The following is a 25863-nucleotide window of genomic DNA, read 5'->3' on the forward strand; positions in this document are numbered from 1 at the left end:
GTATAAGGACGCCAACGGCCATACCATGTTGAATACACCGGTTCTCGTCCGATCACCGAAGTTAAGCAACATCGGGCCCGGTTAGTACTTGGATGGGTGACCGCCTGGGAACACCGGGTGCTGTTGGCTCTATCTCATTTTTTCATTTTTACGTCGCTGCACCTGCCAGCCCTCTTTTCATACTAACTTTCAGGTGTTGACAAAGATGCTTCCACAAGCATTTTAAACTACTGTATCAAACGTAGGATACGAAATTACAGTAATGAACTCAGTTTCAGCAAGAATGCGCGGAAGAAGAGTGCTACAACGCCTCGGAAATAACAACACACTACGAATCGACAGATGAGTTTTGAAATACGTCAGGGCCTACTGTTTTGTAGCAGTGCTAAATTCCACAATGTAAATAAACAAAAAAAAAAAAAAAAGAAATAAAATCTTCCGTTCTCGTCCGATCACCGATGTGAAGCAACAACGGTAGTACTCGTATGGATGAGCGCCTGGGAACTCTGGCTGCCTTCATTTATCGCTTTTTAGTCGCTACTCTTGCCAGCCCTCTTCCCATACCACCTTTCTGTCGTGACAAAGAGACTTCCTCAAGCATTTTAAACGGCCGTCAGGTACGAAACTGCAATAATTAACTCAGAGTTTGAAGGAGAATGTGCTAACCAAGTTTGCCAGGAAGTCTTTGAAAACGACAAAACACTACGAATCGGGCGGTATGCTCCGAAATACGTTAGCGCCTATCGTTCTGCAGCGGCGTGCAGCTCCAAATTCGATTTGTAATCATAAATTTATTCTTTTGTCGTCTCGCCTCCTCCCGCAGACGTTTCTCGCGCTTGTGCTGTCATATGGACCGCGACCCGAGCGGCAGCGAGCGGCAGTCGAGCAAAGTCGGGACAAGTCGGGACGGGAGGGGGGGACAGGCGCGAATGCAAATGCACCGCGCAAATTACGCAAATATCTGGAAGCGCGGCGTGTGTCAGCCAGGTGAGAAAGCCTCCGTCGGTCCAGCAGGACACTGCCACACCCCGCGGCCACACGCACCAAACGAATGACAGGCGGTGCACCGAGCAGCTGTGTTGTGCGCCGCACCTACGCTCGGCAGTCTCCTATGAGACGCCGAGCCGAGCGCGCACTCCGCGCCACCTTCGAGGTGGAAGGACGTGCTTTGCGTCAAATGTGCCACGGAAAGCGGCGATTGCGTGTGTTGCGAGAAGAGGCGAATGCCTCTTGTGTGGTGCGGCTACAGTATAAGGACGCCAACGGCCATACCATGTTGAATACACCGGTTCTCGTCCGATCACCGAAGTTAAGCAACATCGGGCCCGGTTAGTACTTGGATGGGTGACCGCCTGGGAACACCGGGTGCTGTTGGCTCTATCTCATTTTTTCATTTTTACGTCGCTGCACCTGCCAGCCCTCTTTTCATACTAACTTTCAGGTGTTGACAAAGATGCTTCCACAAGCATTTTAAACTACTGTATCAAACGTAGGATACGAAATTACAGTAATGAACTCAGTTTCAGCAAGAATGCGCGGAAGAAGAGTGCTACAACGCCTCGGAAATAACAACACACTACGAATCGACAGATGAGTTTTGAAATACGTCAGGGCCTACTGTTTTGTAGCAGTGCTAAATTCCACAATGTAAATAAACAAAAAAAAAAAAAAAGAAATAAAATCTTCCGTTCTCGTCCGATCACCGATGTGAAGCAACAACGGTAGTACTCGTATGGATGAGCGCCTGGGAACTCTGGCTGCCTTCATTTATCGCTTTTTAGTCGCTACTCTTGCCAGCCCTCTTCCCATACCACCTTTCTGTCGTGACAAAGAGACTTCCTCAAGCATTTTAAACGGCCGTCAGGTACGAAACTGCAATAATTAACTCAGTTTGAAGGAGAATGTGCTAACCAAGTTTGCCAGGAAGTCTTTGAAAACGACAAAACACTACGAATCGGGCGGTATGCTCCGAAATACGTTAGCGCCTATCGTTCTGCAGCGGCGTGCAGCTCCAAATTCGATTTGTAATCATAAATTTATTCTTTTGTCGTCTCGCCTCCTCCCGCAGACGTTTCTCGCGCTTGTGCTGTCATATGGACCGCGACCCGAGCGGCAGCGAGCGGCAGTCGAGCAAAGTCGGGACAAGTCGGGACGGGAGGGGGGGACAGGCGCGAATGCAAATGCACCGCGCAAATTACGCAAATATCTGGAAGCGCGGCGTGTGTCAGCCAGGTGAGAAAGCCTCCGTCGGTCCAGCAGGACACTGCCACACCCCGCGGCCACACGCACCAAACGAATGACAGGCGGTGCACCGAGCAGCTGTGTTGTGCGCCGCACCTACGCTCGGCAGTCTCCTATGAGACGCCGAGCCGAGCGCGCACTCCGCGCCACCTTCGAGGTGGAAGGACGTGCTTTGCGTCAAATGTGCCACGGAAAGCGGCGATTGCGTGTGTTGCGAGAAGAGGCGAATGCCTCTTGTGTGGTGCGGCTACAGTATAAGGACGCCAACGGCCATACCATGTTGAATACACCGGTTCTCGTCCGATCACCGAAGTTAAGCAACATCGGGCCCGGTTAGTACTTGGATGGGTGACCGCCTGGGAACACCGGGTGCTGTTGGCTCTATCTCATTTTTTCATTTTTACGTCGCTGCACCTGCCAGCCCTCTTTTCATACTAACTTTCAGGTGTTGACAAAGATGCTTCCACAAGCATTTTAAACTACTGTATCAAACGTAGGATACGAAATTACAGTAATGAACTCAGTTTCAGCAAGAATGCGCGGAAGAAGAGTGCTACAACGCCTCGGAAATAACAACACACTACGAATCGACAGATGAGTTTTGAAATACGTCAGGGCCTACTGTTTTGTAGCAGTGCTAAATTCCACAATGTAAATAAACAAAAAAAAAAAAAAAGAAATAAAATCTTCCGTTCTCGTCCGATCACCGATGTGAAGCAACAACGGTAGTACTCGTATGGATGAGCGCCTGGGAACTCTGGCTGCCTTCATTTATCGCTTTTTAGTCGCTACTCTTGCCAGCCCTCTTCCCATACCACCTTTCTGTCGTGACAAAGAGACTTCCTCAAGCATTTTAAACGGCCGTCAGGTACGAAACTGCAATAATTAACTCAGTTTGAAGGAGAATGTGCTAACCAAGTTTGCCAGGAAGTCTTTGAAAACGACAAAACACTACGAATCGGGCGGTATGCTCCGAAATACGTTAGCGCCTATCGTTCTGCAGCGGCGTGCAGCTCCAAATTCGATTTGTAATCATAAATTTATTCTTTTGTCGTCTCGCCTCCTCCCGCAGACGTTTCTCGCGCTTGTGCTGTCATATGGACCGCGACCCGAGCGGCAGCGAGCGGCAGTCGAGCAAAGTCGGGACAAGTCGGGACGGGAGGGGGGGACAGGCGCGAATGCAAATGCACCGCGCAAATTACGCAAATATCTGGAAGCGCGGCGTGTGTCAGCCAGGTGAGAAAGCCTCCGTCGGTCCAGCAGGACACTGCCACACCCCGCGGCCACACGCACCAAACGAATGACAGGCGGTGCACCGAGCAGCTGTGTTGTGCGCCGCACCTACGCTCGGCAGTCTCCTATGAGACGCCGAGCCGAGCGCGCACTCCGCGCCACCTTCGAGGTGGAAGGACGTGCTTTGCGTCAAATGTGCCACGGAAAGCGGCGATTGCGTGTGTTGCGAGAAGAGGCGAATGCCTCTTGTGTGGTGCGGCTACAGTATAAGGACGCCAACGGCCATACCATGTTGAATACACCGGTTCTCGTCCGATCACCGAAGTTAAGCAACATCGGGCCCGGTTAGTACTTGGATGGGTGACCGCCTGGGAACACCGGGTGCTGTTGGCTCTATCTCATTTTTTCATTTTTACGTCGCTGCACCTGCCAGCCCTCTTTTCATACTAACTTTCAGGTGTTGACAAAGATGCTTCCACAAGCATTTTAAACTACTGTATCAAACGTAGGATACGAAATTACAGTAATGAACTCAGTTTCAGCAAGAATGCGCGGAAGAAGAGTGCTACAACGCCTCGGAAATAACAACACACTACGAATCGACAGATGAGTTTTGAAATACGTCAGGGCCTACTGTTTTGTAGCAGTGCTAAATTCCACAATGTAAATAAACAAAAAAAAAAAAAAAGAAATAAAATCTTCCGTTCTCGTCCGATCACCGATGTGAAGCAACAACGGTAGTACTCGTATGGATGAGCGCCTGGGAACTCTGGCTGCCTTCATTTATCGCTTTTTAGTCGCTACTCTTGCCAGCCCTCTTCCCATACCACCTTTCTGTCGTGACAAAGAGACTTCCTCAAGCATTTTAAACGGCCGTCAGGTACGAAACTGCAATAATTAACTCAGTTTGAAGGAGAATGTGCTAACCAAGTTTGCCAGGAAGTCTTTGAAAACGACAAAACACTACGAATCGGGCGGTATGCTCCGAAATACGTTAGCGCCTATCGTTCTGCAGCGGCGTGCAGCTCCAAATTCGATTTGTAATCATAAATTTATTCTTTTGTCGTCTCGCCTCCTCCCGCAGACGTTTCTCGCGCTTGTGCTGTCATATGGACCGCGACCCGAGCGGCAGCGAGCGGCAGTCGAGCAAAGTCGGGACAAGTCGGGACGGGAGGGGGGGACAGGCGCGAATGCAAATGCACCGCGCAAATTACGCAAATATCTGGAAGCGCGGCGTGTGTCAGCCAGGTGAGAAAGCCTCCGTCGGTCCAGCAGGACACTGCCACACCCCGCGGCCACACGCACCAAACGAATGACAGGCGGTGCACCGAGCAGCTGTGTTGTGCGCCGCACCTACGCTCGGCAGTCTCCTATGAGACGCCGAGCCGAGCGCGCACTCCGCGCCACCTTCGAGGTGGAAGGACGTGCTTTGCGTCAAATGTGCCACGGAAAGCGGCGATTGCGTGTGTTGCGAGAAGAGGCGAATGCCTCTTGTGTGGTGCGGCTACAGTATAAGGACGCCAACGGCCATACCATGTTGAATACACCGGTTCTCGTCCGATCACCGAAGTTAAGCAACATCGGGCCCGGTTAGTACTTGGATGGGTGACCGCCTGGGAACACCGGGTGCTGTTGGCTCTATCTCATTTTTTCATTTTTACGTCGCTGCACCTGCCAGCCCTCTTTTCATACTAACTTTCAGGTGTTGACAAAGATGCTTCCACAAGCATTTTAAACTACTGTATCAAACGTAGGATACGAAATTACAGTAATGAACTCAGTTTCAGCAAGAATGCGCGGAAGAAGAGTGCTACAACGCCTCGGAAATAACAACACACTACGAATCGACAGATGAGTTTTGAAATACGTCAGGGCCTACTGTTTTGTAGCAGTGCTAAATTCCACAATGTAAATAAACAAAAAAAAAAAAAAAGAAATAAAATCTTCCGTTCTCGTCCGATCACCGATGTGAAGCAACAACGGTAGTACTCGTATGGATGAGCGCCTGGGAACTCTGGCTGCCTTCATTTATCGCTTTTTAGTCGCTACTCTTGCCAGCCCTCTTCCCATACCACCTTTCTGTCGTGACAAAGAGACTTCCTCAAGCATTTTAAACGGCCGTCAGGTACGAAACTGCAATAATTAACTCAGTTTGAAGGAGAATGTGCTAACCAAGTTTGCCAGGAAGTCTTTGAAAACGACAAAACACTACGAATCGGGCGGTATGCTCCGAAATACGTTAGCGCCTATCGTTCTGCAGCGGCGTGCAGCTCCAAATTCGATTTGTAATCATAAATTTATTCTTTTGTCGTCTCGCCTCCTCCCGCAGACGTTTCTCGCGCTTGTGCTGTCATATGGACCGCGACCCGAGCGGCAGCGAGCGGCAGTCGAGCAAAGTCGGGACAAGTCGGGACGGGAGGGGGGGACAGGCGCGAATGCAAATGCACCGCGCAAATTACGCAAATATCTGGAAGCGCGGCGTGTGTCAGCCAGGTGAGAAAGCCTCCGTCGGTCCAGCAGGACACTGCCACACCCCGCGGCCACACGCACCAAACGAATGACAGGCGGTGCACCGAGCAGCTGTGTTGTGCGCCGCACCTACGCTCGGCAGTCTCCTATGAGACGCCGAGCCGAGCGCGCACTCCGCGCCACCTTCGAGGTGGAAGGACGTGCTTTGCGTCAAATGTGCCACGGAAAGCGGCGATTGCGTGTGTTGCGAGAAGAGGCGAATGCCTCTTGTGTGGTGCGGCTACAGTATAAGGACGCCAACGGCCATACCATGTTGAATACACCGGTTCTCGTCCGATCACCGAAGTTAAGCAACATCGGGCCCGGTTAGTACTTGGATGGGTGACCGCCTGGGAACACCGGGTGCTGTTGGCTCTATCTCATTTTTTCATTTTTACGTCGCTGCACCTGCCAGCCCTCTTTTCATACTAACTTTCAGGTGTTGACAAAGATGCTTCCACAAGCATTTTAAACTACTGTATCAAACGTAGGATACGAAATTACAGTAATGAACTCAGTTTCAGCAAGAATGCGCGGAAGAAGAGTGCTACAACGCCTCGGAAATAACAACACACTACGAATCGACAGATGAGTTTTGAAATACGTCAGGGCCTACTGTTTTGTAGCAGTGCTAAATTCCACAATGTAAATAAACAAAAAAAAAAAAAAAGAAATAAAATCTTCCGTTCTCGTCCGATCACCGATGTGAAGCAACAACGGTAGTACTCGTATGGATGAGCGCCTGGGAACTCTGGCTGCCTTCATTTATCGCTTTTTAGTCGCTACTCTTGCCAGCCCTCTTCCCATACCACCTTTCTGTCGTGACAAAGAGACTTCCTCAAGCATTTTAAACGGCCGTCAGGTACGAAACTGCAATAATTAACTCAGTTTGAAGGAGAATGTGCTAACCAAGTTTGCCAGGAAGTCTTTGAAAACGACAAAACACTACGAATCGGGCGGTATGCTCCGAAATACGTTAGCGCCTATCGTTCTGCAGCGGCGTGCAGCTCCAAATTCGATTTGTAATCATAAATTTATTCTTTTGTCGTCTCGCCTCCTCCCGCAGACGTTTCTCGCGCTTGTGCTGTCATATGGACCGCGACCCGAGCGGCAGCGAGCGGCAGTCGAGCAAAGTCGGGACAAGTCGGGACGGGAGGGGGGGACAGGCGCGAATGCAAATGCACCGCGCAAATTACGCAAATATCTGGAAGCGCGGCGTGTGTCAGCCAGGTGAGAAAGCCTCCGTCGGTCCAGCAGGACACTGCCACACCCCGCGGCCACACGCACCAAACGAATGACAGGCGGTGCACCGAGCAGCTGTGTTGTGCGCCGCACCTACGCTCGGCAGTCTCCTATGAGACGCCGAGCCGAGCGCGCACTCCGCGCCACCTTCGAGGTGGAAGGACGTGCTTTGCGTCAAATGTGCCACGGAAAGCGGCGATTGCGTGTGTTGCGAGAAGAGGCGAATGCCTCTTGTGTGGTGCGGCTACAGTATAAGGACGCCAACGGCCATACCATGTTGAATACACCGGTTCTCGTCCGATCACCGAAGTTAAGCAACATCGGGCCCGGTTAGTACTTGGATGGGTGACCGCCTGGGAACACCGGGTGCTGTTGGCTCTATCTCATTTTTTCATTTTTACGTCGCTGCACCTGCCAGCCCTCTTTTCATACTAACTTTCAGGTGTTGACAAAGATGCTTCCACAAGCATTTTAAACTACTGTATCAAACGTAGGATACGAAATTACAGTAATGAACTCAGTTTCAGCAAGAATGCGCGGAAGAAGAGTGCTACAACGCCTCGGAAATAACAACACACTACGAATCGACAGATGAGTTTTGAAATACGTCAGGGCCTACTGTTTTGTAGCAGTGCTAAATTCCACAATGTAAATAAACAAAAAAAAAAAAAAAGAAATAAAATCTTCCGTTCTCGTCCGATCACCGATGTGAAGCAACAACGGTAGTACTCGTATGGATGAGCGCCTGGGAACTCTGGCTGCCTTCATTTATCGCTTTTTAGTCGCTACTCTTGCCAGCCCTCTTCCCATACCACCTTTCTGTCGTGACAAAGAGACTTCCTCAAGCATTTTAAACGGCCGTCAGGTACGAAACTGCAATAATTAACTCAGTTTGAAGGAGAATGTGCTAACCAAGTTTGCCAGGAAGTCTTTGAAAACGACAAAACACTACGAATCGGGCGGTATGCTCCGAAATACGTTAGCGCCTATCGTTCTGCAGCGGCGTGCAGCTCCAAATTCGATTTGTAATCATAAATTTATTCTTTTGTCGTCTCGCCTCCTCCCGCAGACGTTTCTCGCGCTTGTGCTGTCATATGGACCGCGACCCCGAGCGGCAGCGAGCGGCAGTCGAGCAAAGTCGGGACAAGTCGGGACGGGAGGGGGGGACAGGCGCGAATGCAAATGCACCGCGCAAATTACGCAAATATCTGGAAGCGCGGCGTGTGTGTCAGCCAGGTGAGAAAGCCTCCGTCGGTCCAGCAGGACACTGCCACACCCCGCGGCCACACGCACCAAACGAATGACAGGCGGTGCACCGAGCAGCTGTGTTGTGCGCCGCACCTACGCTCGGCAGTCTCCTATGAGACGCCGAGCCGAGCGCGCACTCCGCGCCACCTTCGAGGTGGAAGGACGTGCTTTGCGTCAAATGTGCCACGGAAAGCGGCGATTGCGTGTGTTGCGAGAAGAGGCGAATGCCTCTTGTGTGGTGCGGCTACAGTATAAGGACGCCAACGGCCATACCATGTTGAATACACCGGTTCTCGTCCGATCACCGAAGTTAAGCAACATCGGGCCCGGTTAGTACTTGGATGGGTGACCGCCTGGGAACACCGGGTGCTGTTGGCTCTATCTCATTTTTTCATTTTTACGTCGCTGCACCTGCCAGCCCTCTTTTCATACTAACTTTCAGGTGTTGACAAAGATGCTTCCACAAGCATTTTAAACTACTGTATCAAACGTAGGATACGAAATTACAGTAATGAACTCAGTTTCAGCAAGAATGCGCGGAAGAAGAGTGCTACAACGCCTCGGAAATAACAACACACTACGAATCGACAGATGAGTTTTGAAATACGTCAGGGCCTACTGTTTTGTAGCAGTGCTAAATTCCACAATGTAAATAAACAAAAAAAAAAAAAAAGAAATAAAATCTTCCGTTCTCGTCCGATCACCGATGTGAAGCAACAACGGTAGTACTCGTATGGATGAGCGCCTGGGAACTCTGGCTGCCTTCATTTATCGCTTTTTAGTCGCTACTCTTGCCAGCCCTCTTCCCATACCACCTTTCTGTCGTGACAAAGAGACTTCCTCAAGCATTTTAAACGGCCGTCAGGTACGAAACTGCAATAATTAACTCAGTTTGAAGGAGAATGTGCTAACCAAGTTTGCCAGGAAGTCTTTGAAAACGACAAAACACTACGAATCGGGCGGTATGCTCCGAAATACGTTAGCGCCTATCGTTCTGCAGCGGCGTGCAGCTCCAAATTCGATTTGTAATCATAAATTTATTCTTTTGTCGTCTCGCCTCCTCCCGCAGACGTTTCTCGCGCTTGTGCTGTCATATGGACCGCGACCCGAGCGGCAGCGAGCGGCAGTCGAGCAAAGTCGGGACAAGTCGGGACGGGAGGGGGGGACAGGCGCGAATGCAAATGCACCGCGCAAATTACGCAAATATCTGGAAGCGCGGCGTGTGTCAGCCAGGTGAGAAAGCCTCCGTCGGTCCAGCAGGACACTGCCACACCCCGCGGCCACACGCACCAAACGAATGACAGGCGGTGCACCGAGCAGCTGTGTTGTGCGCCGCACCTACGCTCGGCAGTCTCCTATGAGACGCCGAGCCGAGCGCGCACTCCGCGCCACCTTCGAGGTGGAAGGACGTGCTTTGCGTCAAATGTGCCACGGAAAGCGGCGATTGCGTGTGTTGCGAGAAGAGGCGAATGCCTCTTGTGTGGTGCGGCTACAGTATAAGGACGCCAACGGCCATACCATGTTGAATACACCGGTTCTCGTCCGATCACCGAAGTTAAGCAACATCGGGCCCGGTTAGTACTTGGATGGGTGACCGCCTGGGAACACCGGGTGCTGTTGGCTCTATCTCATTTTTTCATTTTTACGTCGCTGCACCTGCCAGCCCTCTTTTCATACTAACTTTCAGGTGTTGACAAAGATGCTTCCACAAGCATTTTAAACTACTGTATCAAACGTAGGATACGAAATTACAGTAATGAACTCAGTTTCAGCAAGAATGCGCGGAAGAAGAGTGCTACAACGCCTCGGAAATAACAACACACTACGAATCGACAGATGAGTTTTGAAATACGTCAGGGCCTACTGTTTTGTAGCAGTGCTAAATTCCACAATGTAAATAAACAAAAAAAAAAAAAAAGAAATAAAATCTTCCGTTCTCGTCCGATCACCGATGTGAAGCAACAACGGTAGTACTCGTATGGATGAGCGCCTGGGAACTCTGGCTGCCTTCATTTATCGCTTTTTAGTCGCTACTCTTGCCAGCCCTCTTCCCATACCACCTTTCTGTCGTGACAAAGAGACTTCCTCAAGCATTTTAAACGGCCGTCAGGTACGAAACTGCAATAATTAACTCAGTTTGAAGGAGAATGTGCTAACCAAGTTTGCCAGGAAGTCTTTGAAAACGACAAAACACTACGAATCGGGCGGTATGCTCCGAAATACGTTAGCGCCTATCGTTCTGCAGCGGCGTGCAGCTCCAAATTCGATTTGTAATCATAAATTTATTCTTTTGTCGTCTCGCCTCCTCCCGCAGACGTTTCTCGCGCTTGTGCTGTCATATGGACCGCGACCCGAGCGGCAGCGAGCGGCAGTCGAGCAAAGTCGGGACAAGTCGGGACGGGAGGGGGGGACAGGCGCGAATGCAAATGCACCGCGCAAATTACGCAAATATCTGGAAGCGCGGCGTGTGTCAGCCAGGTGAGAAAGCCTCCGTCGGTCCAGCAGGACACTGCCACACCCCGCGGCCACACGCACCAAACGAATGACAGGCGGTGCACCGAGCAGCTGTGTTGTGCGCCGCACCTACGCTCGGCAGTCTCCTATGAGACGCCGAGCCGAGCGCGCACTCCGCGCCACCTTCGAGGTGGAAGGACGTGCTTTGCGTCAAATGTGCCACGGAAAGCGGCGATTGCGTGTGTTGCGAGAAGAGGCGAATGCCTCTTGTGTGGTGCGGCTACAGTATAAGGACGCCAACGGCCATACCATGTTGAATACACCGGTTCTCGTCCGATCACCGAAGTTAAGCAACATCGGGCCCGGTTAGTACTTGGATGGGTGACCGCCTGGGAACACCGGGTGCTGTTGGCTCTATCTCATTTTTTCATTTTTACGTCGCTGCACCTGCCAGCCCTCTTTTCATACTAACTTTCAGGTGTTGACAAAGATGCTTCCACAAGCATTTTAAACTACTGTATCAAACGTAGGATACGAAATTACAGTAATGAACTCAGTTTCAGCAAGAATGCGCGGAAGAAGAGTGCTACAACGCCTCGGAAATAACAACACACTACGAATCGACAGATGAGTTTTGAAATACGTCAGGGCCTACTGTTTTGTAGCAGTGCTAAATTCCACAATGTAAATAAACAAAAAAAAAAAAAAAGAAATAAAATCTTCCGTTCTCGTCCGATCACCGATGTGAAGCAACAACGGTAGTACTCGTATGGATGAGCGCCTGGGAACTCTGGCTGCCTTCATTTATCGCTTTTTAGTCGCTACTCTTGCCAGCCCTCTTCCCATACCACCTTTCTGTCGTGACAAAGAGACTTCCTCAAGCATTTTAAACGGCCGTCAGGTACGAAACTGCAATAATTAACTCAGTTTGAAGGAGAATGTGCTAACCAAGTTTGCCAGGAAGTCTTTGAAAACGACAAAACACTACGAATCGGGCGGTATGCTCCGAAATACGTTAGCGCCTATCGTTCTGCAGCGGCGTGCAGCTCCAAATTCGATTTGTAATCATAAATTTATTCTTTTGTCGTCTCGCCTCCTCCCGCAGACGTTTCTCGCGCTTGTGCTGTCATATGGACCGCGACCCGAGCGGCAGCGAGCGGCAGTCGAGCAAAGTCGGGACAAGTCGGGACGGGAGGGGGGGACAGGCGCGAATGCAAATGCACCGCGCAAATTACGCAAATATCTGGAAGCGCGGCGTGTGTCAGCCAGGTGAGAAAGCCTCCGTCGGTCCAGCAGGACACTGCCACACCCCGCGGCCACACGCACCAAACGAATGACAGGCGGTGCACCGAGCAGCTGTGTTGTGCGCCGCACCTACGCTCGGCAGTCTCCTATGAGACGCCGAGCCGAGCGCGCACTCCGCGCCACCTTCGAGGTGGAAGGACGTGCTTTGCGTCAAATGTGCCACGGAAAGCGGCGATTGCGTGTGTTGCGAGAAGAGGCGAATGCCTCTTGTGTGGTGCGGCTACAGTATAAGGACGCCAACGGCCATACCATGTTGAATACACCGGTTCTCGTCCGATCACCGAAGTTAAGCAACATCGGGCCCGGTTAGTACTTGGATGGGTGACCGCCTGGGAACACCGGGTGCTGTTGGCTCTATCTCATTTTTTCATTTTTACGTCGCTGCACCTGCCAGCCCTCTTTTCATACTAACTTTCAGGTGTTGACAAAGATGCTTCCACAAGCATTTTAAACTACTGTATCAAACGTAGGATACGAAATTACAGTAATGAACTCAGTTTCAGCAAGAATGCGCGGAAGAAGAGTGCTACAACGCCTCGGAAATAACAACACACTACGAATCGACAGATGAGTTTTGAAATACGTCAGGGCCTACTGTTTTGTAGCAGTGCTAAATTCCACAATGTAAATAAACAAAAAAAAAAAAAAAAGAAATAAAATCTTCCGTTCTCGTCCGATCACCGATGTGAAGCAACAACGGTAGTACTCGTATGGATGAGCGCCTGGGAACTCTGGCTGCCTTCATTTATCGCTTTTTAGTCGCTACTCTTGCCAGCCCTCTTCCCATACCACCTTTCTGTCGTGACAAAGAGACTTCCTCAAGCATTTTAAACGGCCGTCAGGTACGAAACTGCAATAATTAACTCAGTTTGAAGGAGAATGTGCTAACCAAGTTTGCCAGGAAGTCTTTGAAAACGACAAAACACTACGAATCGGGCGGTATGCTCCGAAATACGTTAGCGCCTATCGTTCTGCAGCGGCGTGCAGCTCCAAATTCGATTTGTAATCATAAATTTATTCTTTTGTCGTCTCGCCTCCTCCCGCAGACGTTTCTCGCGCTTGTGCTGTCATATGGACCGCGACCCGAGCGGCAGCGAGCGGCAGTCGAGCAAAGTCGGGACAAGTCGGGACGGGAGGGGGGGACAGGCGCGAATGCAAATGCACCGCGCAAATTACGCAAATATCTGGAAGCGCGGCGTGTGTCAGCCAGGTGAGAAAGCCTCCGTCGGTCCAGCAGGACACTGCCACACCCCGCGGCCACACGCACCAAACGAATGACAGGCGGTGCACCGAGCAGCTGTGTTGTGCGCCGCACCTACGCTCGGCAGTCTCCTATGAGACGCCGAGCCGAGCGCGCACTCCGCGCCACCTTCGAGGTGGAAGGACGTGCTTTGCGTCAAATGTGCCACGGAAAGCGGCGATTGCGTGTGTTGCGAGAAGAGGCGAATGCCTCTTGTGTGGTGCGGCTACAGTATAAGGACGCCAACGGCCATACCATGTTGAATACACCGGTTCTCGTCCGATCACCGAAGTTAAGCAACATCGGGCCCGGTTAGTACTTGGATGGGTGACCGCCTGGGAACACCGGGTGCTGTTGGCTCTATCTCATTTTTTCATTTTTACGTCGCTGCACCTGCCAGCCCTCTTTTCATACTAACTTTCAGGTGTTGACAAAGATGCTTCCACAAGCATTTTAAACTACTGTATCAAACGTAGGATACGAAATTACAGTAATGAACTCAGTTTCAGCAAGAATGCGCGGAAGAAGAGTGCTACAACGCCTCGGAAATAACAACACACTACGAATCGACAGATGAGTTTTGAAATACGTCAGGGCCTACTGTTTTGTAGCAGTGCTAAATTCCACAATGTAAATAAACAAAAAAAAAAAAAAAGAAATAAAATCTTCCGTTCTCGTCCGATCACCGATGTGAAGCAACAACGGTAGTACTCGTATGGATGAGCGCCTGGGAACTCTGGCTGCCTTCATTTATCGCTTTTTAGTCGCTACTCTTGCCAGCCCTCTTCCCATACCACCTTTCTGTCGTGACAAAGAGACTTCCTCAAGCATTTTAAACGGCCGTCAGGTACGAAACTGCAATAATTAACTCAGTTTGAAGGAGAATGTGCTAACCAAGTTTGCCAGGAAGTCTTTGAAAACGACAAAACACTACGAATCGGGCGGTATGCTCCGAAATACGTTAGCGCCTATCGTTCTGCAGCGGCGTGCAGCTCCAAATTCGATTTGTAATCATAAATTTATTCTTTTGTCGTCTCGCCTCCTCCCGCAGACGTTTCTCGCGCTTGTGCTGTCATATGGACCGCGACCCGAGCGGCAGCGAGCGGCAGTCGAGCAAAGTCGGGACAAGTCGGGACGGGAGGGGGGGACAGGCGCGAATGCAAATGCACCGCGCAAATTACGCAAATATCTGGAAGCGCGGCGTGTGTCAGCCAGGTGAGAAAGCCTCCGTCGGTCCAGCAGGACACTGCCACACCCCGCGGCCACACGCACCAAACGAATGACAGGCGGTGCACCGAGCAGCTGTGTTGTGCGCCGCACCTACGCTCGGCAGTCTCCTATGAGACGCCGAGCCGAGCGCGCACTCCGCGCCACCTTCGAGGTGGAAGGACGTGCTTTGCGTCAAATGTGCCACGGAAAGCGGCGATTGCGTGTGTTGCGAGAAGAGGCGAATGCCTCTTGTGTGGTGCGGCTACAGTATAAGGACGCCAACGGCCATACCATGTTGAATACACCGGTTCTCGTCCGATCACCGAAGTTAAGCAACATCGGGCCCGGTTAGTACTTGGATGGGTGACCGCCTGGGAACACCGGGTGCTGTTGGCTCTATCTCATTTTTTCATTTTTACGTCGCTGCACCTGCCAGCCCTCTTTTCATACTAACTTTCAGGTGTTGACAAAGATGCTTCCACAAGCATTTTAAACTACTGTATCAAACGTAGGATACGAAATTACAGTAATGAACTCAGTTTCAGCAAGAATGCGCGGAAGAAGAGTGCTACAACGCCTCGGAAATAACAACACACTACGAATCGACAGATGAGTTTTGAAATACGTCAGGGCCTACTGTTTTGTAGCAGTGCTAAATTCCACAATGTAAATAAACAAAAAAAAAAAAAAAAGAAATAAAATCTTCCGTTCTCGTCCGATCACCGATGTGAAGCAACAACGGTAGTACTCGTATGGATGAGCGCCTGGGAACTCTGGCTGCCTTCATTTATCGCTTTTTAGTCGCTACTCTTGCCAGCCCTCTTCCCATACCACCTTTCTGTCGTGACAAAGAGACTTCCTCAAGCATTTTAAACGGCCGTCAGGTACGAAACTGCAATAATTAACTCAGTTTGAAGGAGAATGTGCTAACCAAGTTTGCCAGGAAGTCTTTGAAAACGACAAAACACTACGAATCGGGCGGTATGCTCCGAAATACGTTAGCGCCTATCGTTCTGCAGCGGCGTGCAGCTCCAAATTCGATTTGTAATCATAAATTTATTCTTTTGTCGTCTCGCCTCCTCCCGCAGACGTTTCTCGCGCTTGTGCTGTCATATGGACCGCGACCCGAGCGGCAGCGAGCGGCAGTCGAGCAAAGTCGGGACAAGTCGGGACGGGAGGGGGGGACAGGCGCGAATGCAAATGCACCGCGCAAATTACGCAAATATCTGGAAGCGCGGCGTGTGTCAGCCAGGTGAGAAAGCCTCCGTCGGTCCAGCAGGACACTGCCACACCCCGCGGCCACACGCACCAAACGAATGACAGGCGGTGCACCGAGCAGCTGTGTTGTGCGCCGCACCTACGCTCGGCAGTCTCCTATGAGACGCCGAGCCGAGCGCGCACTCCGCGCCACCTTCGAGGTGGAAGGACGTGCTTTGCGTCAAATGTGCCACGGAAAGCGGCGATTGCGTGTGTTGCGAGAAGAGGCGAATGCCTCTTGTGTGGTGCGGCTACAGTATAAGGACGCCAACGGCCATACCATGTTGAATACACCGGTTCTCGTCCGATCACCGAAGTTAAGCAACATCGGGCCCGGTTAGTACTTGGATGGGTGACCGCCTGGGAACACCGGGTGCTGTTGGCTCTATCTCATTTTTTCATTTTTACGTCGCTGCACCTGCCAGCCCTCTTTTCATACTAACTTTCAGGTGTTGACAAAGATGCTTCCACAAGCATTTTAAACTACTGTATCAAACGTAGGATACGAAATTACAGTAATGAACTCAGTTTCAGCAAGAATGCGCGGAAGAAGAGTGCTACAACGCCTCGGAAATAACAACACACTACGAATCGACAGATGAGTTTTGAAATACGTCAGGGCCTACTGTTTTGTAGCAGTGCTAAATTCCACAATGTAAATAAACAAAAAAAAAAAAAAAGAAATAAACTTCCGTTCTCGTCCGATCACCGATGTGAAGCAACAACGGTAGTACTCGTATGGATGAGCGCCTGGGAACTCTGGCTGCCTTCATTTATCGCTTTTTAGTCGCTACTCTTGCCAGCCCTCTTCCCATACCACCTTTCTGTCGTGACAAAGAGACTTCCTCAAGCATTTTAAACGGCCGTCAGGTACGAAACTGCAATAATTAACTCAGTTTGAAGGAGAATGTGCTAACCAAGTTTGCCAGGAAGTCTTTGAAAACGACAAAACACTACGAATCGGGCGGTATGCTCCGAAATACGTTAGCGCCTATCGTTCTGCAGCGGCGTGCAGCTCCAAATTCGATTTGTAATCATAAATTTATTCTTTTGTCGTCTCGCCTCCTCCCGCAGACGTTTCTCGCGCTTGTGCTGTCATATGGACCGCGACCCGAGCGGCAGCGAGCGGCAGTCGAGCAAAGTCGGGACAAGTCGGGACGGGAGGGGGGGACAGGCGCGAATGCAAATGCACCGCGCAAATTACGCAAATATCTGGAAGCGCGGCGTGTGTCAGCCAGGTGAGAAAGCCTCCGTCGGTCCAGCAGGACACTGCCACACCCCGCGGCCACACGCACCAAACGAATGACAGGCGGTGCACCGAGCAGCTGTGTTGTGCGCCGCACCTACGCTCGGCAGTCTCCTATGAGACGCCGAGCCGAGCGCGCACTCCGCGCCACCTTCGAGGTGGAAGGACGTGCTTTGCGTCAAATGTGCCACGGAAAGCGGCGATTGCGTGTGTTGCGAGAAGAGGCGAATGCCTCTTGTGTGGTGCGGCTACAGTATAAGGACGCCAACGGCCATACCATGTTGAATACACCGGTTCTCGTCCGATCACCGAAGTTAAGCAACATCGGGCCCGGTTAGTACTTGGATGGGTGACCGCCTGGGAACACCGGGTGCTGTTGGCTCTATCTCATTTTTTTCATTTTTACGTCGCTGCACCTGCCAGCCCTCTTTTCATACTAACTTTCAGGTGTTGACAAAGATGCTTCCACAAGCATTTTAAACTACTGTATCAAACGTAGGATACGAAATTACAGTAATGAACTCAGTTTCAGCAAGAATGCGCGGAAGAAGAGTGCTACAACGCCTCGGAAATAACAACACACTACGAATCGACAGATGAGTTTTGAAATACGTCAGGGCCTACTGTTTTGTAGCAGTGCTAAATTCCACAATGTAAATAAACAAAAAAAAAAAAAAAAGAAATAAAATCTTCCGTTCTCGTCCGATCACCGATGTGAAGCAACAACGGTAGTACTCGTATGGATGAGCGCCTGGGAACTCTGGCTGCCTTCATTTATCGCTTTTTAGTCGCTACTCTTGCCAGCCCTCTTCCCATACCACCTTTCTGTCGTGACAAAGAGACTTCCTCAAGCATTTTAAACGGCCGTCAGGTACGAAACTGCAATAATTAACTCAGTTTGAAGGAGAATGTGCTAACCAAGTTTGCCAGGAAGTCTTTGAAAACGACAAAACACTACGAATCGGGCGGTATGCTCCGAAATACGTTAGCGCCTATCGTTCTGCAGCGGCGTGCAGCTCCAAATTCGATTTGTAATCATAAATTTATTCTTTTGTCGTCTCGCCTCCTCCCGCAGACGTTTCTCGCGCTTGTGCTGTCATATGGACCGCGACCCGAGCGGCAGCGAGCGGCAGTCGAGCAAAGTCGGGACAAGTCGGGACGGGAGGGGGGGACAGGCGCGAATGCAAATGCACCGCGCAAATTACGCAAATATCTGGAAGCGCGGCGTGTGTCAGCCAGGTGAGAAAGCCTCCGTCGGTCCAGCAGGACACTGCCACACCCCGCGGCCACACGCACCAAACGAATGACAGGCGGTGCACCGAGCAGCTGTGTTGTGCGCCGCACCTACGCTCGGCAGTCTCCTATGAGACGCCGAGCCGAGCGCGCACTCCGCGCCACCTTCGAGGTGGAAGGACGTGCTTTGCGTCAAATGTGCCACGGAAAGCGGCGATTGCGTGTGTTGCGAGAAGAGGCGAATGCCTCTTGTGTGGTGCGGCTACAGTATAAGGACGCCAACGGCCATACCATGTTGAATACACCGGTTCTCGTCCGATCACCGAAGTTAAGCAACATCGGGCCCGGTTAGTACTTGGATGGGTGACCGCCTGGGAACACCGGGTGCTGTTGGCTCTATCTCATTTTTTCATTTTTACGTCGCTGCACCTGCCAGCCCTCTTTTCATACTAACTTTCAGGTGTTGACAAAGATGCTTCCACAAGCATTTTAAACTACTGTATCAAACGTAGGATACGAAATTACAGTAATGAACTCAGTTTCAGCAAGAATGCGCGGAAGAAGAGTGCTACAACGCCTCGGAAATAACAACACACTACGAATCGACAGATGAGTTTTGAAATACGTCAGGGCCTACTGTTTTGTAGCAGTGCTAAATTCCACAATGTAAATAAACAAAAAAAAAAAAAAAGAAATAAAATCTTCCGTTCTCGTCCGATCACCGATGTGAAGCAACAACGGTAGTACTCGTATGGATGAGCGCCTGGGAACTCTGGCTGCCTTCATTTATCGCTTTTTAGTCGCTACTCTTGCCAGCCCTCTTCCCATACCACCTTTCTGTCGTGACAAAGAGACTTCCTCAAGCATTTTAAACGGCCGTCAGGTACGAAACTGCAATAATTAACTCAGTTTGAAGGAGAATGTGCTAACCAAGTTTGCCAGGAAGTCTTTGAAAACGACAAAACACTACGAATCGGGCGGTATGCTCCGAAATACGTTAGCGCCTATCGTTCTGCAGCGGCGTGCAGCTCCAAATTCGATTTGTAATCATAAATTTATTCTTTTGTCGTCTCGCCTCCTCCCGCAGACGTTTCTCGCGCTTGTGCTGTCATATGGACCGCGACCCGAGCGGCAGCGAGCGGCAGTCGAGCAAAGTCGGGACAAGTCGGGACGGGAGGGGGGGGACAGGCGCGAATGCAAATGCACCGCGCAAATTACGCAAATATCTGGAAGCGCGGCGTGTGTCAGCCAGGTGAGAAAGCCTCCGTCGGTCCAGCAGGACACTGCCACACCCCGCGGCCACACGCACCAAACGAATGACAGGCGGTGCACCGAGCAGCTGTGTTGTGCGCCGCACCTACGCTCGGCAGTCTCCTATGAGACGCCGAGCCGAGCGCGCACTCCGCGCCACCTTCGAGGTGGAAGGACGTGCTTTGCGTCAAATGTGCCACGGAAAGCGGCGATTGCGTGTGTTGCGAGAAGAGGCGAATGCCTCTTGTGTGGTGCGGCTACAGTATAAGGACGCCAACGGCCATACCATGTTGAATACACCGGTTCTCGTCCGATCACCGAAGTTAAGCAACATCGGGCCCGGTTAGTACTTGGATGGGTGACCGCCTGGGAACACCGGGTGCTGTTGGCTCTATCTCATTTTTTCATTTTTACGTCGCTGCACCTGCCAGCCCTCTTTTCATACTAACTTTCAGGTGTTGACAAAGATGCTTCCACAAGCATTTTAAACTACTGTATCAAACGTAGGATACGAAATTACAGTAATGAACTCAGTTTCAGCAAGAATGCGCGGAAGAAGAGTGCTACAACGCCTCGGAAATAACAACACACTACGAATCGACAGATGAGTTTTGAAATACGTCAGGGCCTACTGTTTTGTAGCAGTGCTAAATTCCACAATGTAAATAAACAAAAAAAAAAAAAAAAGAAATAAAATCTTCCGTTCTCGTCCGATCACCGATGTGAAGCAACAACGGTAGTACTCGTATGGATGAGCGCCTGGGAACTCTGGCTGCCTTCATTTATCGCTTTTTAGTCGCTACTCTTGCCAGCCCTCTTCCCATACCACCTTTCTGTCGTGACAAAGAGACTTCCTCAAGCATTTTAAACGGCCGTCAGGTACGAAACTGCAATAATTAACTCAGTTTGAAGGAGAATGTGCTAACCAAGTTTGCCAGGAAGTCTTTGAAAACGACAAAACACTACGAATCGGGCGGTATGCTCCGAAATACGTTAGCGCCTATCGTTCTGCAGCGGCGTGCAGCTCCAAATTCGATTTGTAATCATAAATTTATTCTTTTGTCGTCTCGCCTCCTCCCGCAGACGTTTCTCGCGCTTGTGCTGTCATATGGACCGCGACCCGAGCGGCAGCGAGCGGCAGTCGAGCAAAGTCGGGACAAGTCGGGACGGGAGGGGGGGACAGGCGCGAATGCAAATGCACCGCGCAAATTACGCAAATATCTGGAAGCGCGGCGTGTGTCAGCCAGGTGAGAAAGCCTCCGTCGGTCCAGCAGGACACTGCCACACCCCGCGGCCACACGCACCAAACGAATGACAGGCGGTGCACCGAGCAGCTGTGTTGTGCGCCGCACCTACGCTCGGCAGTCTCCTATGAGACGCCGAGCCGAGCGCGCACTCCGCGCCACCTTCGAGGTGGAAGGACGTGCTTTGCGTCAAATGTGCCACGGAAAGCGGCGATTGCGTGTGTTGCGAGAAGAGGCGAATGCCTCTTGTGTGGTGCGGCTACAGTATAAGGACGCCAACGGCCATACCATGTTGAATACACCGGTTCTCGTCCGATCACCGAAGTTAAGCAACATCGGGCCCGGTTAGTACTTGGATGGGTGACCGCCTGGGAACACCGGGTGCTGTTGGCTCTATCTCATTTTTTCATTTTTACGTCGCTGCACCTGCCAGCCCTCTTTTCATACTAACTTTCAGGTGTTGACAAAGATGCTTCCACAAGCATTTTAAACTACTGTATCAAACGTAGGATACGAAATTACAGTAATGAACTCAGTTTCAGCAAGAATGCGCGGAAGAAGAGTGCTACAACGCCTCGGAAATAACAACACACTACGAATCGACAGATGAGTTTTGAAATACGTCAGGGCCTACTGTTTTGTAGCAGTGCTAAATTCCACAATGTAAATAAACAAAAAAAAAAAAAAAGAAATAAAATCTTCCGTTCTCGTCCGATCACCGATGTGAAGCAACAACGGTAGTACTCGTATGGATGAGCGCCTGGGAACTCTGGCTGCCTTCATTTATCGCTTTTTAGTCGCTACTCTTGCCAGCCCTCTTCCCATACCACCTTTCTGTCGTGACAAAGAGACTTCCTCAAGCATTTTAAACGGCCGTCAGGTACGAAACTGCAATAATTAACTCAGTTTGAAGGAGAATGTGCTAACCAAGTTTGCCAGGAAGTCTTTGAAAACGACAAAACACTACGAATCGGGCGGTATGCTCCGAAATACGTTAGCGCCTATCGTTCTGCAGCGGCGTGCAGCTCCAAATTCGATTTGTAATCATAAATTTATTCTTTTGTCGTCTCGCCTCCTCCCGCAGACGTTTCTCGCGCTTGTGCTGTCATATGGACCGCGACCCGAGCGGCAGCGAGCGGCAGTCGAGCAAAGTCGGGACAAGTCGGGACGGGAGGGGGGGACAGGCGCGAATGCAAATGCACCGCGCAAATTACGCAAATATCTGGAAGCGCGGCGTGTGTCAGCCAGGTGAGAAAGCCTCCGTCGGTCCAGCAGGACACTGCCACACCCCGCGGCCACACGCACCAAACGAATGACAGGCGGTGCACCGAGCAGCTGTGTTGTGCGCCGCACCTACGCTCGGCAGTCTCCTATGAGACGCCGAGCCGAGCGCGCACTCCGCGCCACCTTCGAGGTGGAAGGACGTGCTTTGCGTCAAATGTGCCACGGAAAGCGGCGATTGCGTGTGTTGCGAGAAGAGGCGAATGCCTCTTGTGTGGTGCGGCTACAGTATAAGGACGCCAACGGCCATACCATGTTGAATACACCGGTTCTCGTCCGATCACCGAAGTTAAGCAACATCGGGCCCGGTTAGTACTTGGATGGGTGACCGCCTGGGAACACCGGGTGCTGTTGGCTCTATCTCATTTTTTCATTTTTACGTCGCTGCACCTGCCAGCCCTCTTTTCATACTAACTTTCAGGTGTTGACAAAGATGCTTCCACAAGCATTTTAAACTACTGTATCAAACGTAGGATACGAAATTACAGTAATGAACTCAGTTTCAGCAAGAATGCGCGGAAGAAGAGTGCTACAACGCCTCGGAAATAACAACACACTACGAATCGACAGATGAGTTTTGAAATACGTCAGGGCCTACTGTTTTGTAGCAGTGCTAAATTCCACAATGTAAATAAACAAAAAAAAAAAAAAAGAAATAAAATCTTCCGTTCTCGTCCGATCACCGATGTGAAGCAACAACGGTAGTACTCGTATGGATGAGCGCCTGGGAACTCTGGCTGCCTTCATTTATCGCTTTTTAGTCGCTACTCTTGCCAGCCCTCTTCCCATACCACCTTTCTGTCGTGACAAAGAGACTTCCTCAAGCATTTTAAACGGCCGTCAGGTACGAAACTGCAATAATTAACTCAGTTTGAAGGAGAATGTGCTAACCAAGTTTGCCAGGAAGTCTTTGAAAACGACAAAACACTACGAATCGGGCGGTATGCTCCGAAATACGTTAGCGCCTATCGTTCTGCAGCGGCGTGCAGCTCCAAATTCGATTTGTAATCATAAATTTATTCTTTTGTCGTCTCGCCTCCTCCCGCAGACGTTTCTCTCGCGCTTGTGCTGTCATATGGACCGCGACCCGAGCGGCAGCGAGCGGCAGTCGAGCAAAGTCGGGACAAGTCGGGACGGGAGGGGGGGACAGGCGCGAATGCAAATGCACCGCGCAAATTACGCAAATATCTGGAAGCGCGGCGTGTGTCAGCCAGGTGAGAAAGCCTCCGTCGGTCCAGCAGGACACTGCCACACCCCGCGGCCACACGCACCAAACGAATGACAGGCGGTGCACCGAGCAGCTGTGTTGTGCGCCGCACCTACGCTCGGCAGTCTCCTATGAGACGCCGAGCCGAGCGCGCACTCCGCGCCACCTTCGAGGTGGAAGGACGTGCTTTGCGTCAAATGTGCCACGGAAAGCGGCGATTGCGTGTGTTGCGAGAAGAGGCGAATGCCTCTTGTGTGGTGCGGCTACAGTATAAGGACGCCAACGGCCATACCATGTTGAATACACCGGTTCTCGTCCGATCACCGAAGTTAAGCAACATCGGGCCCGGTTAGTACTTGGATGGGTGACCGCCTGGGAACACCGGGTGCTGTTGGCTCTATCTCATTTTTTCATTTTTACGTCGCTGCACCTGCCAGCCCTCTTTTCATACTAACTTTCAGGTGTTGACAAAGATGCTTCCACAAGCATTTTAAACTACTGTATCAAACGTAGGATACGAAATTACAGTAATGAACTCAGTTTCAGCAAGAATGCGCGGAAGAAGAGTGCTACAACGCCTCGGAAATAACAACACACTACGAATCGACAGATGAGTTTTGAAATACGTCAGGGCCTACTGTTTTGTAGCAGTGCTAAATTCCACAATGTAAATAAACAAAAAAAAAAAAAAAGAAATAAAATCTTCCGTTCTCGTCCGATCACCGATGTGAAGCAACAACGGTAGTACTCGTATGGATGAGCGCCTGGGAACTCTGGCTGCCTTCATTTATCGCTTTTTAGTCGCTACTCTTGCCAGCCCTCTTCCCATACCACCTTTCTGTCGTGACAAAGAGACTTCCTCAAGCATTTTAAACGGCCGTCAGGTACGAAACTGCAATAATTAACTCAGTTTGAAGGAGAATGTGCTAACCAAGTTTGCCAGGAAGTCTTTGAAAACGACAAAACACTACGAATCGGGCGGTATGCTCCGAAATACGTTAGCGCCTATCGTTCTGCAGCGGCGTGCAGCTCCAAATTCGATTTGTAATCATAAATTTATTCTTTTGTCGTCTCGCCTCCTCCCGCAGACGTTTCTCGCGCTTGTGCTGTCATATGGACCGCGACCCGAGCGGCAGCGAGCGGCAGTCGAGCAAAGTCGGGACAAGTCGGGACGGGAGGGGGGGACAGGCGCGAATGCAAATGCACCGCGCAAATTACGCAAATATCTGGAAGCGCGGCGTGTGTCAGCCAGGTGAGAAAGCCTCCGTCGGTCCAGCAGGACACTGCCACACCCCGCGGCCACACGCACCAAACGAATGACAGGCGGTGCACCGAGCAGCTGTGTTGTGCGCCGCACCTACGCTCGGCAGTCTCCTATGAGACGCCGAGCCGAGCGCGCACTCCGCGCCACCTTCGAGGTGGAAGGACGTGCTTTGCGTCAAATGTGCCACGGAAAGCGGCGATTGCGTGTGTTGCGAGAAGAGGCGAATGCCTCTTGTGTGGTGCGGCTACAGTATAAGGACGCCAACGGCCATACCATGTTGAATACACCGGTTCTCGTCCGATCACCGAAGTTAAGCAACATCGGGCCCGGTTAGTACTTGGATGGGTGACCGCCTGGGAACACCGGGTGCTGTTGGCTCTATCTCATTTTTTCATTTTTACGTCGCTGCACCTGCCAGCCCTCTTTTCATACTAACTTTCAGGTGTTGACAAAGATGCTTCCACAAGCATTTTAAACTACTGTATCAAACGTAGGATACGAAATTACAGTAATGAACTCAGTTTCAGCAAGAATGCGCGGAAGAAGAGTGCTACAACGCCTCGGAAATAACAACACACTACGAATCGACAGATGAGTTTTGAAATACGTCAGGGCCTACTGTTTTGTAGCAGTGCTAAATTCCACAATGTAAATAAACAAAAAAAAAAAAAAAGAAATAAAATCTTCCGTTCTCGTCCGATCACCGATGTGAAGCAACAACGGTAGTACTCGTATGGATGAGCGCCTGGGAACTCTGGCTGCCTTCATTTATCGCTTTTTAGTCGCTACTCTTGCCAGCCCTCTTCCCATACCACCTTTCTGTCGTGACAAAGAGACTTCCTCAAGCATTTTAAACGGCCGTCAGGTACGAAACTGCAATAATTAACTCAGTTTGAAGGAGAATGTGCTAACCAAGTTTGCCAGGAAGTCTTTGAAAACGACAAAACACTACGAATCGGGCGGTATGCTCCGAAATACGTTAGCGCCTATCGTTCTGCAGCGGCGTGCAGCTCCAAATTCGATTTGTAATCATAAATTTATTCTTTTGTCGTCTCGCCTCCTCCCGCAGACGTTTCTCGCGCTTGTGCTGTCATATGGACCGCGACCCGAGCGGCAGCGAGCGGCAGTCGAGCAAAGTCGGGACAAGTCGGGACGGGAGGGGGGGACAGGCGCGAATGCAAATGCACCGCGCAAATTACG

The 25863-nt window shown here is 50.8% G+C and overlaps 21 non-coding genes across 21 annotated transcripts; all 21 read left to right on the top strand.

Annotated features, from left to right (window-relative positions):
- The first annotated feature begins 10 nt into the window (after window positions 1–10).
- On the top strand, window positions 11–129 carry LOC126110794 (5S ribosomal RNA). Its single transcript, XR_007523945.1, has one exon. It is a non-coding gene; the product is annotated as a 5S ribosomal RNA (ribosomal RNA).
- Window positions 130–1258: 1129 nt separating this feature from the next.
- LOC126110806 (5S ribosomal RNA) lies at window positions 1259–1377 on the top strand. Its single transcript, XR_007523956.1, has one exon. It is a non-coding gene; the product is annotated as a 5S ribosomal RNA (ribosomal RNA).
- A 1126-nt stretch (window positions 1378–2503) lies between these two features.
- Window positions 2504–2622, top strand: LOC126110818 (5S ribosomal RNA). Its single transcript, XR_007523967.1, has one exon. It is a non-coding gene; the product is annotated as a 5S ribosomal RNA (ribosomal RNA).
- Window positions 2623–3748: 1126 nt separating this feature from the next.
- On the top strand, window positions 3749–3867 carry LOC126110824 (5S ribosomal RNA). Its single transcript, XR_007523972.1, has one exon. It is a non-coding gene; the product is annotated as a 5S ribosomal RNA (ribosomal RNA).
- A 1126-nt stretch (window positions 3868–4993) lies between these two features.
- LOC126110825 (5S ribosomal RNA) lies at window positions 4994–5112 on the top strand. Its single transcript, XR_007523973.1, has one exon. It is a non-coding gene; the product is annotated as a 5S ribosomal RNA (ribosomal RNA).
- A 1126-nt stretch (window positions 5113–6238) lies between these two features.
- On the top strand, window positions 6239–6357 carry LOC126110795 (5S ribosomal RNA). The gene has a single exon (XR_007523946.1). It is a non-coding gene; the product is annotated as a 5S ribosomal RNA (ribosomal RNA).
- A 1126-nt stretch (window positions 6358–7483) lies between these two features.
- LOC126110796 (5S ribosomal RNA) lies at window positions 7484–7602 on the top strand. Its single transcript, XR_007523947.1, has one exon. It is a non-coding gene; the product is annotated as a 5S ribosomal RNA (ribosomal RNA).
- A 1129-nt stretch (window positions 7603–8731) lies between these two features.
- On the top strand, window positions 8732–8850 carry LOC126110797 (5S ribosomal RNA). The gene has a single exon (XR_007523948.1). It is a non-coding gene; the product is annotated as a 5S ribosomal RNA (ribosomal RNA).
- A 1126-nt stretch (window positions 8851–9976) lies between these two features.
- On the top strand, window positions 9977–10095 carry LOC126110798 (5S ribosomal RNA). Its single transcript, XR_007523949.1, has one exon. It is a non-coding gene; the product is annotated as a 5S ribosomal RNA (ribosomal RNA).
- Window positions 10096–11221: 1126 nt separating this feature from the next.
- On the top strand, window positions 11222–11340 carry LOC126110799 (5S ribosomal RNA). The gene has a single exon (XR_007523950.1). It is a non-coding gene; the product is annotated as a 5S ribosomal RNA (ribosomal RNA).
- A 1126-nt stretch (window positions 11341–12466) lies between these two features.
- Window positions 12467–12585, top strand: LOC126110801 (5S ribosomal RNA). Its single transcript, XR_007523951.1, has one exon. It is a non-coding gene; the product is annotated as a 5S ribosomal RNA (ribosomal RNA).
- A 1127-nt stretch (window positions 12586–13712) lies between these two features.
- On the top strand, window positions 13713–13831 carry LOC126110802 (5S ribosomal RNA). Its single transcript, XR_007523952.1, has one exon. It is a non-coding gene; the product is annotated as a 5S ribosomal RNA (ribosomal RNA).
- Window positions 13832–14957: 1126 nt separating this feature from the next.
- Window positions 14958–15076, top strand: LOC126110803 (5S ribosomal RNA). Its single transcript, XR_007523953.1, has one exon. It is a non-coding gene; the product is annotated as a 5S ribosomal RNA (ribosomal RNA).
- Window positions 15077–16203: 1127 nt separating this feature from the next.
- LOC126110804 (5S ribosomal RNA) lies at window positions 16204–16322 on the top strand. Its single transcript, XR_007523954.1, has one exon. It is a non-coding gene; the product is annotated as a 5S ribosomal RNA (ribosomal RNA).
- Window positions 16323–17446: 1124 nt separating this feature from the next.
- On the top strand, window positions 17447–17565 carry LOC126110805 (5S ribosomal RNA). Its single transcript, XR_007523955.1, has one exon. It is a non-coding gene; the product is annotated as a 5S ribosomal RNA (ribosomal RNA).
- Window positions 17566–18693: 1128 nt separating this feature from the next.
- On the top strand, window positions 18694–18812 carry LOC126110807 (5S ribosomal RNA). The gene has a single exon (XR_007523957.1). It is a non-coding gene; the product is annotated as a 5S ribosomal RNA (ribosomal RNA).
- A 1127-nt stretch (window positions 18813–19939) lies between these two features.
- LOC126110808 (5S ribosomal RNA) lies at window positions 19940–20058 on the top strand. The gene has a single exon (XR_007523958.1). It is a non-coding gene; the product is annotated as a 5S ribosomal RNA (ribosomal RNA).
- A 1127-nt stretch (window positions 20059–21185) lies between these two features.
- LOC126110809 (5S ribosomal RNA) lies at window positions 21186–21304 on the top strand. Its single transcript, XR_007523959.1, has one exon. It is a non-coding gene; the product is annotated as a 5S ribosomal RNA (ribosomal RNA).
- Window positions 21305–22430: 1126 nt separating this feature from the next.
- Window positions 22431–22549, top strand: LOC126110810 (5S ribosomal RNA). Its single transcript, XR_007523960.1, has one exon. It is a non-coding gene; the product is annotated as a 5S ribosomal RNA (ribosomal RNA).
- A 1128-nt stretch (window positions 22550–23677) lies between these two features.
- On the top strand, window positions 23678–23796 carry LOC126110812 (5S ribosomal RNA). Its single transcript, XR_007523961.1, has one exon. It is a non-coding gene; the product is annotated as a 5S ribosomal RNA (ribosomal RNA).
- Window positions 23797–24922: 1126 nt separating this feature from the next.
- Window positions 24923–25041, top strand: LOC126110813 (5S ribosomal RNA). The gene has a single exon (XR_007523962.1). It is a non-coding gene; the product is annotated as a 5S ribosomal RNA (ribosomal RNA).
- The last annotated feature ends 822 nt before the right edge of the window (window positions 25042–25863 follow it).

This window comes from Schistocerca cancellata, unplaced genomic scaffold (assembly GCF_023864275.1).
Source record: "Schistocerca cancellata isolate TAMUIC-IGC-003103 unplaced genomic scaffold, iqSchCanc2.1 HiC_scaffold_38, whole genome shotgun sequence".
NCBI lineage: Eukaryota > Metazoa > Arthropoda > Insecta > Orthoptera > Acrididae > Schistocerca > Schistocerca cancellata.